This window comes from Varanus komodoensis, unplaced genomic scaffold, assembly GCF_004798865.1.
Source record: "Varanus komodoensis strain SLA01 unplaced genomic scaffold, ASM479886v1 scaffold18_3, whole genome shotgun sequence".
NCBI classification, from domain to species: Eukaryota; Metazoa; Chordata; class Lepidosauria; order Squamata; family Varanidae; genus Varanus; species Varanus komodoensis.
In genome coordinates this window covers 4,659,997-4,673,389 of record NW_025335549.1, presented here as the reverse complement: position 1 = coordinate 4,673,389, position 13,393 = coordinate 4,659,997, and positions in this window count along the sequence as shown.

The window sequence follows — 13,393 nt, the reverse complement described above, 5'->3', positions numbered from 1 at the left end:
CATTACAGATGATGCCAATGGGACAACCTTTGGGTCATGCTTAAGCATGTACAATTGAAACTTGTGTAACCCTAGACTGCACACTGAAACACTAAGAAAACAGTGTGCAATCTAAGTGCACACAATGGTGATGCCTTGAGAACTGAAAAGAAACCTGCTAAATCACTCCCTGAGGAGAATCAGTAGTGGGACCCCACTTAGAATAGTGTGTGCTGTTCTGATCACTGCACCTAAAAGGGGGTATCACCCCCTGGGAAAAGTGCAGAAAAAGGTGACTACAATGAGCAAGGAAAGGTTGCAATAGCTGGCATTTCTAAATTTGGGGGTGTGGAGTAAATAAGAGGGGACATGATAGAGATATACAGAGTTATGCATGGTGTAGAGGAAGTGGGGGAGGGGGTAGTTTTCTCCTGCTCCCATAGGAGAACCCTATGCTCCCAGGGGAGACTTAACACAGATTAAGGACTTCTTCACACAGTGCATGTTAAACTATGGTATTTACTTCCACAAGATGTAGAGGTGGGCACCAGTTTGGACATCTTTAAAAGGGTATTGGACAAATTCATGGAGGAAAAGGCTATCAGGGAGCACCAGTCCAGGATCAGAGGCAATATGGCTATATATACTGGGCTGAGAGACAATGTGGTGCAGTGGTTAAGAGCATGGGTCTGGGACTCAGGTGATCTGGATTTTAGTCCCTACTCAGTCATGGAGCAACCCAGCCAGTCACATGCTCTTAGTCCAATCTACCTCACGAGGTTGTGGGGATAAGACTAAGAGCAGGAGGAACAGAATGACATAAGCTGTTTTGAGTTCTAAAAGAAAGAAAGTGGGATATAAATCTAATAAATAAATATATATGCCAGTTGCTGGGTAGCATGGGCACGTAGGTTGCACTCATGTCTGGTTTACCACTGTGTGAACAGGGTGCTAGACTAAATGGACCCTTGGCTTTATCCCATAGTGCTTTTCTTAAACAACTGCTTGCATCTTTTGCTTTGTGGGCTTGCCCTGGAAATATATAGACATCTAGCAATGAGAACATACGTGGATGATTCACCAGCGACCAAGGAAAGAAAGACCCAGAGATGGCAATCAGATTGGAGAGACAGATTATCACTGGAATGGAATGAACGGGAGAAAGGTACGATAGGGCTGGTTCTGGAGCATGCAGAAAGATAAGTTGATGAGCAGGGATTTGGGGTTCAAATCTCCCCTATCTGAACCTATCCTCTATATTATGCTGGCCTGCAATAATTATGAGTCCTGCAAGCATATTTCCAAGTGAAAAGTAGAGTTGCCAACTTTCTCTCTACTGGATGCTTCTCCTACACCTGTCAAAAGCCGCTCAGTCTGCTGATTTTAGAAGGAGGTACAGATTATCTCTCTGCTGTGAAAAGTTTTACCTGCTACTTTCCACCAATCTAAATCAGGTCAGCTTTTTCCTTGTCCATTGGCAACCCTGGTGAGAAGTGAATTGTTTCCTGTGTAGTAATACCTACCTATTGATTTTGCTGCTCCTTGGTTTCCTAGCCATACGAGGTTCATAAAATTTAGAGAGCAGAGATGGAACAAACGTCTTGGGTAATTTCTTTTTCAGCTTTTTGCTCACTTGTGAGAACTGTAGGAAGCTGCCTGAGCAAAGTCAGGCATTGACTGGGTTCAGATCACGTAATGGCGCAGGCATAAGGGCTGAGTGTGTGGAACCGTGTTGTCTGACCCTGTTGACTGCATGCAGCTGCACTAACAAGCCATGGCTTGGTAACCACAAGCATGGCTTGTTTGATGGTGGCTTCTGAAATGGTCTCCATGCTTGGTGATCTCAGCTGGGTTCAGAGAACACACTATCCCATGTTTCAATAACAAGCCGTAGTTCAGTGACAACTCACACTCAACCCTTGAGTCCGGGTTAGTGTGTTGTCTGAACCCAACACACTGTCTAGCCCAGCAGTGTCTACCAGTCTACAGAGCGTTGGTGGTTCTCATCATCTGATCCTTTCCACTGGGGATGCTAGGGAATGAACCCTCTGCCTTCTGTATGCAAAGCATGCACTCATTCTCTCTCTTCAGGGTATGCTGCCGTTATGCGGCTCTGGTAGCATGTTCTGGTCTCCTTCCATTGTTCACTCTGACTCTCTTTGAATAAGGCATAAAAAGAATGGATCTAAAGTGGTAGGCTTTGCACCATTTCAGATGCAGAGCCTGAGCTCGGTCACATTAAATACAAAAGCAAAATAAAAGAAGGAAACTGCAAATGTCTACCTTTACAATAGACAACTAGCAAGTCCAGAAGAAAAGTGATGGCTGATATGCTGGTTTTCTATTTGTGAGGTTCAGCCAACTTTTAAAAAATGTGACCCATCCCTGCAGTCTGCCAGGGTTCATTTCACCAACTCATTCTGCCATATGCACTGACCAGCCCATACTTTTGAGTCACTTGACTTTTAGTCTTGAAAAAAATCAACATTAAACAGCACACTCCATCTAATTGCAGCTCTGCATGCACTCCAGCAGACTTCACACTTAGCCATGTCGACTTCAAGAGGAATATGTAATAATACCCAATTACTGCCCAACTCTCTCTACCTGACAGTTAAGGGATCTACATCTACAGGTTCACTCAACAAAAGTATTTTTGTCACAATTAGAATCAGCTTAACAGTTTCGGGAAAGCTTTGCTAGCTCAGAATAATTCTGAAGTAAATCTTTGTCACCTTTCAATACCTGGAATTTCCCCTTGTAGCATGCCTTTTCTTGTAAACACAGCATATTATTTCTCCTCCAACAGCAGGTTTCTCCAACCTTGTGCCTTCAAAATGGCTTGGACTGCAAATGCCATCATGCCCAGCAAGGCTGACTGAAGATGATGAGGGCTGTAGTGCAGCCCAGCTGGAGGCAGTGCCAATGCCAGGCTTTTGGGCAAGAGAGTCTCCATAGTCCTCCTCACTCTGTGAGCCCACCTGCTCACAGCACTCTTGCTCCTCCTCTCCTGCCCCCTTTTTGCTACCATATGCTTGACGGGACATCTACTGCTCCTCTTCCAGGGGGCCTCTGCCAAGTACCCAACCGTGCCTTTGAGAACAACTCATAACTTGGGGGTAAATGGAAAAAATCTGTTTTAGGGACATGTTTAGGAAAATGAATGTTTCTTGGTATACCTGCCACTCCTGTCTGGAAGGCACTAGAGTGGGAAATAGCAGATTTACTATTTGCATTTTTGCTAGAGCTCTGTGTAAATGGTGTGCCAAAATTCTCCACCATATTTGTGGACACAGAATTCAGGAGACTTTTACCAGTGTCTAGCAGTAGGGCTTACTGTTAGCCGTGGCTTGCCTGTTTGTCTGCCTGATGCTGCAGCAAAAATGACCAGCAGCAACTGTTTGGGCAGCCTGGTCAGTATTTTGCATCTCCTGCAATGCTCTGGACTTGGCCTCATTCCAGGGATTGTAAGTAGGGGTGGCAGGGAGTGGCATCTGCCACACACTACAGAGTATTTAACAAGAAGATTGCAAAGTAACCTTCCTTTTCAGATGAGGGTGAGGGATGAAAAAAGGAAAATCTTAGAATTTTTCCCAACCTTTCCCTCCCCAGTGATAAAATCTCAACGAAGAACAGGGAACACTACTTATTTGCTCTATATCCCCACTGTCATCACTTAGTAGTATTTGAGAAGTGAAGACACAACATTCAGGTGTTGATTCTTTCATCCTGTTGATGCAATGCAGGGTTTCCTTCAATGTGCAGCTGGACACTTAAAAAAGTACAGTGGAAACCAAGTTTTTGTGTGGTTGGGATATAAATTTGCATCTTTTTAATTAGTTTGTCATTCAAAAAAATATGGGAGGTACTCACCCATGGGGTGGAGTGAACATGGGGTTGGCTGCCCTGGATTCTTGTGCAATTGAAAATAATGCATGGAATAAAACCAGATACAGTGTGTATCAAAAGAACTTTTTCATATTTGGACGGTGTCTCCAATGTGATTTGTTTCTGTTTGGTAGGCAAATCTATGCTCCAATCATAGGCTGTAATTCCTTGCTCGTATATCAGGGAGAAAACTTCATTGAACTAAGCATGGCTTCTCTCTGTGGACTAAGCTATGCACTGCATTACATGTGCTCTATCTGACTGATCTTCACTGTTACTTTACATATACAGGCTCCTGACTCAGATTGGAATTGCCATGCGTGGCCATCTGAGCTTAGATCGTCCCATCTCACTCCCTGTGTCCCCATAGCAGAGTAGGGGGAATAACAAAAATCCAATAATGCCATGGAGTTTTCCTTTCCTCACTGGGAGAGCAGGGGCTGGAGGGTGCAGCTGGGTAGAAGTTTTAAGCCTACTTCCTATATATTATGGCTCCAGCCTGTATTCAGGCCTGACGCACCCACACTACAGTTAAAGAAAGCCAGGATAACAAACCATGCATGGAATGTAGCATGGACTTTCCTCCTAAGTAGACCTACTAAGGATGGTGCTGTTACCCTGTTTCAGAGTGGCGTCATGGCTCCTCCCCGTGTATCCTTTCAGTGAAAATGTGCTGGCAAGGCCATGAGACATTTTTGGCTCCAAGATTAGTTTTGAAGGTTTTCTGAGGAGGGAGAAAGGCAAGTATAGCTATGCAGCAAGGTGGATGGAGGGAGAAGTAGACTGCAGACATTCATTTTAGGTTTTGTAGGTCTCGTGATGGCTACAGGAAAGACCTCAAACTGCCCCAGGACTGCTGGGAGCCTGAAGGTGTAAAACCCAACATTTCCCCACTTTTTCTGGGGAAAAAGCAGCAGCCCCAGGAACAGTTTCAAAGCCTTTGTGTAATGAACACATGACTTGCTGAGGGCCATCATCTGCTTCTGGGGGACAAAGGATGAAGCCAAGCAGGGGATTGGTGCAATCGCTCGGAACTGTAAGGCTTAGGGCAAGAGACCCAAGGACCTGAAGATTCAGGTGGCCTTTTCCTCGCTCTTGCCTGTCCAGGGACATGGGCTGATCAGGGAGAGGAAGGTTGTGAAGATGAATGACACAGAATAATCAGTTCAAGTTGTGACCACCCAGATTCAGACTGGATATCAGGAAAAGCTTCCTCGCTCTCAGAGCAATACGACAGTGGAACCAGCTGCCTAGAGAGGTACTGGGCTCTCCCACACTAGAGACATCCAAGGTGAAACTGGGCAGCCATCTGAGTGGGATGGTGTAACTGGTGTCCTGCAACAGCAGGGGGCTGGACCTGATGGCCTTCATGGCCCCTTTCAACTCTACTATTCTCTGATTCCCTGCAGTGGAGGGCAGGACATGTTTCAATGGGACAAAGCTCAAGGAAACAGGCTTCAGGTTGGATATCAGAAAGTATTTCCTGACAGTTAGGACCTCTAAGATATCGAATGGGCTTTCAAGGGAGGTGGTTGAGGCCCCAGGTTCCATCATTTCAATGGGATTGGATGACCACTTGTTGAGGATTTCATGAGTGGAGCTGGCTGTGGCCAGGGGTCAGACTAGATGGCCTGGGAGGTCCCTTCTGACTCATTTTGTTTCTGTGTTTGCATGTTTCTAATTTGAATGCCCAAACACCCTCCTCCTTTACTCCATCTCAGGGCTGTGACCATGTGGACCATGTGACTTCACCGTCAAGTCAGTTTTCCCCTCTGCACAATTTCAACCTGCTTTTCATAATATCCTGCTTGAAGAATCTAAAAACTTGCACATTTTGCAATATTTATTTGGCCTAATAAACATATTCCAGTAATATGGATGCTGGAATTTTATTTATGGTCAACATAGCTACCTTTACAATCACTCTCCCTCTCTTTGATAACTTGGTGAAATTTGGCAGCAACTTGCACCTGGCCAGCCCTCATCTGGAAAATGCTGCTGTGTTTCTCCAAACTAATTTGCTACCCACCCCCCCATCAAAATCGCTCCACTGCTTTGCCTAAACAGAAATGTCCAGTTTTGCCATAGGTGAATGCTAGCACCAAGTGAATGATTGCATGATTCCAGATGGAACTTTTCCAGTTCTTGATTACTGGCAGATTTATTTGAAAGCAATATACATAATGATACATATGGGAAGATTTTCAAAGAAAATATTTTGTGTATGCCCCACCTTCTCTTTTGCTCCTTCTCTCCTTGTTCTGTCTCTCTCCCACACATGACTACTGTTGCCATTGACTGTAACCAAGAACCACTGCCTGCCTGCAGGGAAAGTCTGACTTAAATAATTTTGTCCATGTTTCCATTCTCTGCAATCTTTCACAGACAGAAATAGCTACATGATTATAGGATCATGAATCCTATTCCAAGCGTTCCTGCCCCAACACTCCCAGTCCCTCATGAGGGGCGTGGTGTTTAGGGAGGTTACCCGAAAGGCACAGCCCTAGCCATGTTCCTGCAGGTCCCAGTATGGAGAATACTGGGAATTGTATGACTTTTAAAATGTCACATGCATAAGTTTGCAATTTAAGAGAGGAAAATCACCCAAAACTAAAAAGACAAAAAGGGACAGAGATTTGGTTATGCTGATTTATATATAAAGATACACCTTTAGATCCATGAGAGTGGAGAGAGAGACATTTTTCTTCCTAGGGCCTACTGTGAGAATCCAGGGTCGTCTCATGAGTCTGACTGTTGGAAGAGTCAGATCACATCATTGGGAGCACTTCTTCATGTGGCACAACGTCAGACTATGAATGTCACTTCTGCACGATGGAGGACTAGCTTGAGAGAGGGATCAGATTCATGCATGCAGGAGAAGACCATGTGGGGTTTTGGGGCAGCTGCTTGACCACCGCATGATCAGAAAACAGGACCAGATGGTCCCTTGGTCTGACCCGGCAGGGCCATCCAGTCCACCAGTCCCCCAAAACTGGGGGCTCTTGGAATAGGATATACTCCAGAATATTCACTGAAACCAGTAACCAGGAACGGATCTTGCTTATGCCAAATAGGTGGCCACTTATGTGTTGCCAAAAGGCAGAGAAAACTCACCCAGAGAGAGAACAGGGCAGATTTCCAGTTTGCATATGCCCCCCCCCCATGTGTGTGTGTGTGTGTGTGTGTGTGAGAAAGCCTAACAAAAAAATTAAGAATAAATTTAGTGCTAAATGTTTCAGCTTCCACCCCCATATCTAGTTATAAATATAATAACTTAAGCAGAAATATAATTCATTTCACTACAGTAAAAATGTGGTCAAGGACAGTTCAAAAGAAAGAAGTGTTAGCTCTATGAATTAATTTATAAATTATGAACTTATAAATCTCTAAGTTTTCCTCCTTAGAGTTTCATTGTTTTTTTTGCAGTGGAAAGAAAAGAAGAAAGAAACTGTAGGATAATATGGGCAGAATACAAAGGAAAGGCAAGGTGGTCTGGACACCCCTTTCCCAGCAAGCACATGGCATTCCATGAATGAGGTAGGAGGACTGAACAATAAAAACTTTGCCTGGGAGCATCCTTTCTGAATTTCCAGAAAGGGGGAAACAATCTCCACATCTGCAGAAGTCACACAAATTGGAATTTGCCCGTCTGTGCAGAATTCATGGGTTGAATTCTTCAATATTTGAAGCTTCCTAAATCCATTCTGGATTTCCCAGACATCCCTATCTTTAGTCAGTCCAAATAAATCATATAGGAAAAAGAAGGAAGAATCCTTTGAATGCTGTTTGGTCTTAAGCACAGTGCCTGGCTCCCACTCCCAGAAAAGCCTAGAAACTGTTCATTCCAACCCATCCTCCCAATTGCAAGGGGAATCTGCCTCAATCTCCCACATCTGAAAGTGATTCCAGTGTTTCATTCAGCATCAGGCTTTTGATACATTTGTTGTTCAACTGTTCAGCCACGTCCATCGATAAGCAACCCTATGGGTCAAATCTCACCACACTTTCCGATCCAGTGCCATCTCTTTTAGCTGAACTATGCTCTGGCCCACATCCTCTCTGATGGAGTCTCATCACCTTGTTCTTTGGCAACCTGGTTTTCTCTTGCAACCAAGCATTCCAAGCATTATATCTTTTTTCTAATGAGCTTGATTGCGTGATGTGTCCCAAATACGAGAGTCTCTGCTTTGTTATCTTGCTGGGCAAATCTGGTTTAATATGCTCCACCTACACGCAACTCAAACGAGTCATTTTTCCTCTTTTTTAACTTTTTCACATCCATAGGTTGCTATAGGAAAAACAATCACTCGGACCAGTCTACATTTGGCTGCCAAGCTAATGTTCATGTTTTAGCACACTTGATTCATGCTTGCCATTGCCATACGGCCTAGTGAGATTTGTTGTTTTATTTCTGGACTGCATTAACTGCTGCGCATAATCAGTGATCCCAGGAAAGTGAATTCCTCTACACATTCAATTTCCGCATTATCAACTGCTATTTTGTCAGCTTCATTCTGTGCAATCGTCAAGATCTTCGTCTTTTTGAAGGAGGCTGAACTTCTCACTTCTTTGATTCAATTGCTTTAGACCTTCTTGGGTTTCTGAGAGGACAGTTGTGTCATCAGCATATCAAAGGCTGTTGATGCTTCTTCCTCTGAGTCTTCATCCTGACTTTTGATTCTTCAAGATCCCTCTTCCTCATGATTACTTCAGATACAGGTTGAACAGAAAGGAGAGAGAATACATCCTCCTTGGTGGACTCCTTTCTCAACCTTTCCATACACATTAATTCACATTCTTCAGTATCATAATTCACAGTATCACATTAATTCCATTCTTCCCCCAGCCCCAGCAAACTGTAGACCAGTTTTTCTAGCAATATCACAATCACTCTCATTTGCATGTCTAAACTCAGACTCCTGACCTGTAATGATTCATATACTTTACTGATTGCCATGCCAATACTCTGTGATCACTGATATTCGCTGTTCCATTGTCTTATGCCTCTCTGCAGATCCCTCACATTGTTTTGGTGCATGAGTGCATCATATGCCCATTATTTTCTCATAATCTGCCCTATTGCTGTGTATGTGCCTATCAAACACTCTGTTTGTGCCAGACACTTGTAGCTGGTGTGCATGCCTCTACCCAACAGCACTGTTCATGAGGGTTTGCCTCCGCAGCTGGGTTTTCCTGGGTGTTCTCAGTCTGCTGAGGTTTGAGGTGAAGGTCTCTTCCAGTGGATCCAAGTGTACATTCCCTGGGCTGTTCTTCTGGCAGTCCCTAGAAGCACAATTCCTTTGTGATACTCAGTAATGCAGCAGAGTAACAAACATCCCCAATGCTTTGTGTGGGAGGAAAAATGAGCATTAGGAAATGGGTCTGGGCAAAGAGGGGAGCAGTGGGCCCAAAAGGGCTTATGGGTTGTGTGGAACAGTGTGTGGCAGCAAATTCCAAAGGCAGGCACTGATCCCAGCAGCCATTGTGGCCAGGCCTCCTGGGAGAATCAAAAAATCTAGGCAGTTGAGCTGATGTGCATCAACAAACCGGTTCTGGAAGCTTCCATTTTCACTAGGAGCAGGCCTTGTGTAAACCTAATGGATCTTAAGTGCCCATTCAAAGGGTCTTAATTGTGCATTCAAAGCCCAGCCACACCAAAATACAACAGGGAGCCATGTCTTGTACAGAAAACCCATTTCCCCCATAGTTAGTGAGGATGAAAGTTATGCTGCTATTCTGCAGGGGATTTTGAGGGGGGCAACAGTGCTCTGCCTAATGAAAGAGTGCCAATGAGATGTCCTGGGGCGCCCTGGTGCACACGTTCCCTATTGCTGTCCCTTAATTGCAAGAAATGCCTCTGAGCAAGGCAACAGCCATTCATTTCTCCTCATACAACTCCTCACTTGCAATGACTATCAGGAAAGAGCGATTCCATGGCATCTTATGACTTAATTTATTTTTTCTACTTGTCTTTATTTTAAAGACGCACCCGAAGAGCCTTTCATCTCATCCAAAATACAACGCTTCTCTATGGTTATTTCCACATAAAGGAGAGACAATTAACTGAATTTTATGCTAATGCCTGTAGTTTGATTAGCTACAACCTGATTAATTCCAAAGGAGACCATTCTGTGCAGATAGTGTGATAGGAACAGTGATAATAACAAAGATGAAAGGGAATTAAGGAGAAAGTACAGAATGGACCAAGGGAGCAAGTTGTCAAAGGATAGAGAGAATGCGCTCAGCTCACCCAGAAGATCATAATCTTTTAATCCATGCACAGGCAACATTGTCAAGTGGAGATCCAAGAAAGAGGCAGAGCAGGATTTCTCTCCTTTCCTATCATTCCACGTTTGCATCAGAACTCGGACTAACACCAGGGCTCATGTGTTTCCATTCCTGACTTGTGTCTCCCTCTCACCATGTCATTTTTTCTGGCCTGACTCTTTTCTGAGCAGCTTTAGCTGGCTGGATCCACCCACTCTTTCAATCTCTCACAGTTTCTCCAAGCTTGCATTCCTCAAGGGCATCTTGGAAATTTAAAGGATAGCTAAGCCCAGAATCATGGCATTGCTTAAAGTGCTGCCACTACAGCCAGGGAAGTCTGCCAGGGTCCATGGATGGAAAAGGAAGCCCAGCAGAAGACACCTTCCCTGGGCCCTCAACCCTGGGACCATCTCTGTTCTCTCTCTCCCTCTGGTGGTTCCATCCAGTGTTCCGAAGATGTTTTAAGAGTTGTGTGCATGGGCGGTGGGAGGAAGAATCCTACCATGCCAGCATTGGAGAACCCATGACTGATTACAAGCTGTATTATCCTTCATCATTGTCCAGGCTGGTTAGGGCTGATGGGAACACACCACTGAAAGGGTCGTTGGAAAAATGGGGCCCTTGGAAGAATCAAGCATGTGCCTGTTGTTTGACCCAGAGAAGTGCGATAGTTGCTTTCCTATGGCTCCATCCTACATTGTTCAGGAACATTTATGATATCCATCTTCAAGATGCTGTAAGATTTTATTATTTAATATATTGGGCTTCCTGTGGGGAGATGGGTAAAAAGAGCATATATATATCAGGGCTCTTCCTCATGACTTTTGCTTTGCCCCTGACCTCTGCCTCCCTGCAGAGGGCTACCTAAGGCCCAGTTCTGACTGAACATAGCCTAGATTCCAGCCTCCTAGTGATGGATCGTAGGCAGCGCTGTTGGCCCTACCAGTAGGGAGAATGAAGACATTGTCTCAGGCAGCAGATGCCGCCCTGGATTGGCAAAGCCTTGGCGGAAAGGCCTGCTTGCCAGGTGACCTGCTGTATGCTTCCCTGATTAGCCAACTGACTTCAGATGAGTATAGGATGCTGTCCCACCTCCAATGTTGAAGGAAGATTCAGCTGCCAGTCCAGCTGGGTGTTGTGCATGGAACAAGTGGGGACACCACATCAATTTATGCTTCAATTTATTGGAGCATAAATTGAAATATGCTCCAATTTATATGGATGTGTATTTTACATCCAAATAATGAGAGCTCTTTGGAAGCCCTTGTACCTCCAAAGTCTGAGAGAGCCCAAGAAAACAACAAGGTCAATCCTTTATTTTATTAAAGAAGAATTTGAAGTGAATTAAGATCACACATCAGGGGAATTAGAACTATATATACATGAGATAGCAAGCATTTAAAGTCAACACTGGGGATAGGTATAGTAAGAAGCATAGACAATCATGTGTGAGCTCCAAAGTCAAGGAGATATGGAGTTTGGAATGGAGTGAAATATTAGGACAACAGGAAGAAAGTCAATTGAAATATGTGCTATGTACTGTAGCTACAGGTTTGCCTGAGCTCAAAGTAAAGTATAGATGAAAAATTGGCAATAGGATGAATTGGTATGTGACATATGGAAATGAAAATAAAAATAAAAATAAGAATGTTCCCCAATTGTTTATTTCCTAAGTACCACAGAATTCATCATTTATGGAGTAGGCTGAAGTCTTTTTCTATGAGGTCTAGGGGTAATCCAAGCATGAAAAGCCCCAGAATGAAATTAACAGGAAATGTATGAGTTTAATTGTTTAAAGTGCCAACAATAGGATAAATGATGAAAAGTCAATTAAGATTTTAATTAGAGCTACTACCATCAAATATATTATCTAATTAAGTCTGGCATTAATTTTAACCTGTCCCCCATTTAATTGGCATTTTATGGATACTAATTTGAAAACTTGTAATATTTATTTTTCTAAAAGAAGATGGTATTTCCTTCTTCCCCTGCTAATAGGCAAGTCAATAAGAAAACACTGCATATTTAGTCAATACTTCAGCCGGGTTCTGGATAGAGTACTAGGAGCTGGATACAAAGCTGCTCTACCACTCTAGGAAGGGGCTGACTTACGCCTTGCACTAGGGCAATATATGAAAAGAGTGAAACCAAATCCAGAGATGATGTTCTGCATCTGCATAACAGCTTACACAATCTCTGGGGGGGGGGGGGAATGGAGAGCAAAAGGGCCATGCCTGCCTCCCACAACTAAATAAAAATGTACAGCCCTTTCGTTGTGTGTTAAAATAACTTCTGTTAACAGCATTAAAATGTATATAATGTAGGAGAAGTACACACTGGAAACCCTTTGAAATTCAACTGCTACTCCATTTGTGGCATTGAGAAGTGTTTGGGAAAAGTTTCCGAAAAACAAAACAGAACACCAAATCCTGGGAAAAAAAATCCCAATTCAAAAATTTCCCACAAAGACCTTGCAACATCACTGATTCACATGTTTAAACCTGTACTATATTTTTGGGAGGGTGTCTTGACTCGAGCCAGGATCACGGTTGTGAACCTACCTCAGCACCAAACACCCTGCAACATTTGGACAACAAATGCAGCAACACTAACTGTGCCCCGAGTATAATCATGGTATTTAGCAGTCTTCTCCAGCTTGGTGCCACTTCAATATGTTGAACTCCTTCAGCCTGATTACCAATTTCTATTTGAAACAGGCCAGCAGGGGCTCCATTCCAGTAGCTTCAATAGTTTTGCTTCAAGCTGCAAAAAAAGACAAGACACCACCAAGTAATAAATCAGTGGCTAAGAGAAGAGGTGGTTCCAGGGGCAAGTGATGTAGCCTTCTGGAATCAGCTCTTCCCAGTCTGGAAGACCACGCTGACATCCTAGCTGGGCCAGATTTGTATCCTGGATTTGAGTTTCTGCACCCCTAAACTCAGGTGAAATTCAGTTTCAGGAAAATGCCAGCCACATCATTGCACCAGTAGACGAGAGATGCTCAGCAAAGGCTGGTGACTCCTGTGTCAGTGGGAGTCCTTATTCATGACAGCTTTTATTCCAAACTGCGAAGTTTGTATCCATGGTGCTGCATAGTGCTGAGGCTATTTTAGAGGTGCTGCTCCTATAAAGGCTTCTGTATCAGACTTGCTTCCTAGATGAAAAATTTGGACTTTTCGATGGGCACAGAGCACCTATCTTCAGCTGCATCAGAACTGGATCAAACTAGATAGCATTATGGCTGTTTAGGTGGAATGGG